Consider the following 6,213-nt stretch of genomic DNA (forward strand, 5'->3'; position numbering starts at 1 on the left):
TCAAGTTCTATCCTGATGCAGGAATTTCATGCATTGTGACCAGACATCTTTCCTGGGCTGTTTCTAATTAGAATAGGAGGTCTAGGCCCAGGTGAAAATGGTTTTTTGGTTGTGTTTCATGCTAACAGAACTCACTCATGGTTGGGAATATCTGGGGCCTGGCATAATTGATGTATTATATCTAAGCTAGGAAGGAGATGAATTAAGTAGAACACCATATAAAAAATGTATACCAATTCCATCTTGTGATTCATTTCTTTCAGTTCCTGAGATACTCATTATTGACCCTTAAATGTCAGTAAAATCAATGTTTGTTTATATAGATGCTTATTTAGTTAGGTTGGTCTGAACTAATTGGAGTAAAAAGTATACATTAACTTATGGAAGGGAGGGTGGTTGAAAGATCTTTAATGATTGGGCAACTTTAGAAGTTCAGTTTTAAAACTCTGAAATAGAAATAACAAAAACAGCCCTGGCCGGTGTAGCTCAGTTGGTTGGACACTGGCCGATGCACTGAAAGGTTGCTGGTTTGATTCCTGGTCAGGGCACCTGCCTGGGTTGCGGGCTAGATCCTTAGTGGGGAGCGTGAAGGAGGCAGCCGATCAATGTTATGCTCTTACATCAATGTTTCTCTTACTCTCCATCTCTCAAAATCAATTTTAAAATCTTAAATCAGAAACAGATTGAAAAAATCCAAAATACTATCATATTCTGTGTCATTTATCAAATGGGAACTGAGTCCAGGGGATTAAACAGCCTTGTCTAGGGTTATAGATGATGTGATCAAATAACTGAAGTTCCAGATCAGCGTACTGCTGAAAGTGATACTTGCGCAGGGTTGTAAACTGCACTGACTTGGGTAAATCAAGGTTGGCCAACCTTGTTACAGATCTAGTTGGTGGCCAGGTGTGGCAGCCCAGTGCTGCTGGTCTTGACCTTTAGCTTCAGGCTCCCATTGGTTAAATGGAACTAATGCCTCTAGATGAGTGTAACATGGCACATAGGTGCCCAAGAAATGTTTCTTCCCTACTACTATGGAAAATTATAAATTCAGAGAGTGATTAAGGAGAAAAAGTGAAAAATGGTGAAGTAGAAATAAAGTGAAGAGGAAAGAGGACAACTCAGGAAAAGGGAAATGGAAGGATCATATTGAACTATTAAAGATTTGCCACCTGGCCGGTGTGGCTCAGTGGTTGAGTGTCGACCCATGTACCAAGAGGTCGCTGGTTTGATTCCTGGTCAGGGCACATGCCTAGGTTGTGGGCCAGATGCCCAGGGGGGCATGCGGGAAGCGGCCAGTTGATATTCTATCTCAGCGATGTTTCTATCTCTCCCTCTCCCTTCCTCTCTCAAATCAATAAAGAAAAAAAAAATTTTTTTAAAAAGGATTTGCCTGATACGTTTTGCATCTGTATCGATGTTTATGGTGACCAGAGAGAGCTGAGACAGATGGTGAAATAAAACCTTTAAAATCTTTTGCAGTAAGGGGTTTCAGCTGTTACACACCACAACCTCTCCTGTTCACACACATTCATGTAGACATGCATACAAATGCATACACACACACATTATATATATATATGCCCCAGTATAGGATATTCAAGGAAGGCATTCATGATTTGTGCTAATTTACCTTCTAAATTTTTGGTTCTGTGCCTATACAGAGAAACAAGTGATTTTAAAGATACTTACAACTTTGTAGTTGGGGAAACAGTGTGTGTGATTTGTAGACTGTTAGGGTTTTCTATTTGTCCTCTTTTGTTTTGCTAATATTGAAAGCTCTTCCAATTATATCCAAAAGAGGTTAGTGGATATCATTACTATTTTCCATTTAAGCTAGTAAAGCACCTTTAAACACTCTCCGTTTCCCCCCTGAAGACCCCAAAGGAACATAGTCTTTACAGTTCCTGTACTAGAATGTAGGTAGCAAGCAGTTGTCCATAGCTGGAGTACATTTCTGTTAATAGTATCTTCCTTGGGTTGCTCCTTATAGAGTTGGGCAACTGGACATAGCGAGCCTAAGGAGGGACCAATGATTTTAGGTGGTTTATGTGTATTACCTATGTAATCTTCACAATACCTTGTGAGGTAGGTATATGTTCCTATTTTGCAGATTGGGAAACAGCCCAACAGAGGCTCAGTTGTGAGTGGTGGAGTTAGAATTGAAATCTATGCAGTTTGATTCTACAGCCTTCATCCTTAAACTGCCACTTAACTTTGCTTCCCAAGTAGGGAGAGGGGGGTTTGCTCATGGGACGTTTTACAGAAAAATTTGACAGTTAAATTTTGGAAACAGCCCTGGCCGGTTTGGCTCAGCGGTTAGAGTGTCGGCCTGCGGTCTAGAGAGACCCGGGTTCGGTTCCCGCTAAGGGCACGTACCTCGGTTGCAGTTTGTCCCCAGCCCTGGTTGGTCGTGAGGGTGGCAGCCACTCGATGTGTCCCTTTCACGTCGATGTTTCTCTCTCTCTCTCTTTTCCTCTCTCTCCCTCCCACTCTATCTGTACAAAAAAATGGAAGAATGTCCTTGGGTGAGGATAAAAAAATAAAAATAAAAAAATTTGGAAACAGAATTCTGTAGTCTCTTCTTGGAGATTTACTATGTACAGTCAAATATTAAAGGTTCTGCAGCATTTGAGAAAACCTGCCATAGAGGAGTCTACTGTGGTTTATATCCTGTGTTCCTAAATTTATTTGACTCTTTATAAATGCCTATTCAAGCAGCATACAAGTATACTGAAGGATGCTTTACTGAAATGTTTTCAGTGGGATCAGAAGTATGATTTTTATTCCATTTCCAAGTGTCTTAACACAACTGTCAGCAAACTGGTTGTGAGATAGAGTAAAGCTTGTATATTTCCACAGTTGAGCTTAGTAGCACAGGTTCCTTGAACCTGGCATCTGCTTCCCTTGGCCTGTAGAAATTCTATTCTACTAAACTCGGCCTAAATGCCACATCCTTCACAAAGGCTCTGACCACTCCCTTTTTCTATCTCTGCTCCACTCTCCCCAAACCTTGCCATTGTGTGTGTGTGTGGGGGGGAGGGGTCTGTTCTGTACTCAGGACCTGTCCTTGTAGGTAGTGGTGTGAGAACCATATTATTTTGCTACTCTAGCATTTCCTCAGTGTCATGTGTTGAAGAAAACCCATGCTCTTTTAAATTGTCTCTAATTGCAGTTTTGATGTGAAGGCAGGGCTGATTCTGGCTGTAGTGTCCAATTCCTTAGTGTTTGGCCTCTAGGTGGCAGTGTTGTATCATTAAAATATGGCTTCTAGCTTTCTGGCTCCCACATGTTGGCTCTGTTCTAAAAGTTTAAATTGCCTGTATCACCCAAGTGTACACCTAACTTAGAGATCCAAAGAATTGCTGACGTTATTTCCCCTGAAATAATATTCAGGGCTGATATGAGACATTTTATTGGAACCGGAGCAGTTTGCAATTTTCCCTTTTTGTATCTGTTAACAGCTTTTTAACAGAATTGGATAGAATGAAGGTCATAACATTTGCTTCATAGATTATGGGTTACAAAGGGCCTTAAGAAGACTATACTATCCAAATTCCTCTAGCTGGTGAACTACTTGCTCCCTGTGCCATCTGTTGTATATGTATGTGCTCTTAAGTGCTCCCAAGGAAAGAAATGCCACATATTTGAATAAAAATATCTGCTTTCATCACTTTCCTTTGCCTCAGATAAGGATTGTTGTAATCATTTCACACTTGAGTTAAAATATTGCAAAGGGAAAAGCTGCCCTGGCCAGTGTTGCTCAGTGGTTGTGTCGGCCCATGGACCGAAGGGTTGCAGGTATGATCCCCCTGCCCCAGTCTGGTCACATGCTGGAGGCAACCAGTCCATCTCTCTCTCTCTCTCTCTCTCTCTCTCTGTCTCTTTTTCCCCTTTCTTTCCCTCCTTCCGTTCCTCCGTCCCTTCCACTCTCTCTCTAAAAAAAATAAAAAAAAAATCAATGGGAAAAATATCCTCAGGTGAGGATTAAAAAAAGGAAAAGAAAAGGCTGCTGCCCATTATCCTTCCATAGACACTTGTTTTTCTTTCTTCTAGAGCCATATCATCTCTCCACACTCTCCAGCTGTGACCTTGTTCTGCGAAGACAAATTTTGATGTAAAAAGAACTCGATACCTCAGTGCATCTTTAGAACTGTTTAAAATATAATTGAGAAAGTTGCAAAAGGACAGTTACAATGACGAGTTGAGTGGAAGGAAGCTAATAGGTGTCCCATCCCCCTAACTTCAAAGTGCCTGTTATGTGATGCCCTGAAAGTGTTGCCCTTTCTACTCTAAGATCCTTACAGTAACTATTATTTTCACATAAAAGTTCTTAGTTTACAAATCCTCTTGTGAAATATCTGCAGTCACCACAGATAAATCTTTACTCCTGTTGTCCAATCCCCAGCTCATTTTCGCCAGCACAGCGTTGGCCTTTGCAGTCCCCCTGACTATCTTCATTCTGTTCTCACGTTCCTTTTCTGTTTTCTCGAGGTCTTCCCACATCGTCCATGTCTTGCAAGTCTACTTTTGGGTTCATTTTCCTTTGTGTGATCCAAGGAATCATAAATCATGCCAAAGCCGGTTGTCTTGCCACCACCAAAATTGGTTCTGAATCCAAACACAAAGATGACATCTGGTGTGGTCTCACACATTTTGACTAGTTTTCCCTGCATTTCTCTTGGGTACGGTTGCCTTCCCAGGGTGAAGGACATCAATGACCATTTGTTTCCACTAAAGATGTCTGTTGGTCATGAACTTCCCGGTCTGCATAATTTCTGTGTCATTCATGATGGCAGCTGATCTTCTAGGAGCCAGGGAGGAAAAGAGAAGATCCTTAAACTTCAATACTTTTTTCTAATCCTTACCTGAGGATATATTTATTGATTTTAGAGAAGGGAAGGGAGGGAGAGAGAGAGAAACCTTGATCAGTTTCCCATACTCTGACCAGGGATTGAACCTGTAATCTAGGTATGTGCTCTGACCAGGCACTGAACCCGAAACGTTTCAGGGTATGGGATAATGCTTCAACCAACTGAGCCACCCAGCCAGGGCAAGATCCTTACACTTTAAAAGCATCTTTTGAGCTAAAGTAATCAAATATTAGAAGATTAATTTGATTTAATGTAATATAACCAGAACAGACAGAAGCTCGAGGCCAATGCCTTATTCATTAGGCCACTGGTACAATTTATTTTTTTTAAAGAGAGGTGCTGGTACACACATTTTGGTAAATTGTAAATACTCCTTTTATTTCCATATCCTCTCTCTGATCTCTTCCAATAGGCATGCAAACTTTGTATTCCAGATTATGAGTCAGTTGAGAAGGGAATGTTAATTTATTTGAGCAAACTGGACCTATCTTATTCTACAAAGTAGTGCTAGAACACTGTACTGGGGCTTTGTCCCAGAAAAGGCATTGGTTTTACAGCTTTGGGAGATGAAATGAGAAGTCGGCTTATAGCTCTACCGACCATTTCCCTAACACCTATCTTGACTTTGGACTTAGAGCTATTTGCCATTTCCATGCTTGGAGGATGCCTTTTTGCCGCACGGTAGCTCTTCCTGGTTAGATGTCTAAGACCGAAGGCTCTTTGGGCTTTGTTTTCTTACTACATGGCCCCTGTGGCAGTCTATTGATAGAAATGGGATAATTGAGAAAGGCAAGCTATTTGGCAAAAAGGAATTCATTTAGGTGTCGGGGTCACTGGATCTCAGTAGAAACGCTCTTTGGACAGCTAGAGTGATGAGGCTGGATGGAGGGGAAGAAGGCCAAGCTGAAGATGAGCTAGCACACTTCAAGGATGGGGCAGAACTTTGGGAAGGCCATGGTCAGGCAATGGAAGGAGGATAGCTGGGAAAGAAGTCAGAATGATACTTGCAGAGAAGAATACCAGGTATTCTGTGACATGTGAAATGCAGCAGAGACCTGCAGAATGAGAACAAATAAGAGACCTTGATTTTGCCTGGTGGTATTGGTGACTTTGCAAGACCTCCAAACTGGAGATCTGGGCTACTTTATATTTCTGACTCTCCTCTCCCAATGGATTATTAAAACCCTAAAGTATTTTATTTTTTACTTATTTTCAAGATAATGGTTATAGAAGTGTTTGTTTAACTGGTATTCTTTTTTATTTTACCCCATCCAGGTTGAACCCTTACCACGTTTTATCTCAATTCTTACAGGAGCCTCGGCTTGTCTCTTAGATTCTC

The 6,213-nt window shown here is 41.3% G+C and overlaps 1 pseudogene; it reads right to left on the minus strand.

Annotated features, from left to right (window-relative positions):
• Positions 1–4,338: 4,338 nt before the first annotated feature.
• Positions 4,339–4,791, minus strand: LOC118626796 (annotated as a pseudogene).
• Positions 4,792–6,213: the final 1,422 nt, after the last annotated feature.

The sequence above is a fragment of the Molossus molossus genome, unplaced genomic scaffold (assembly GCF_014108415.1).
Source record: "Molossus molossus isolate mMolMol1 unplaced genomic scaffold, mMolMol1.p scaffold_m16_p_12, whole genome shotgun sequence".
Classification (NCBI taxonomy): Eukaryota; Metazoa; Chordata; class Mammalia; order Chiroptera; family Molossidae; genus Molossus; species Molossus molossus.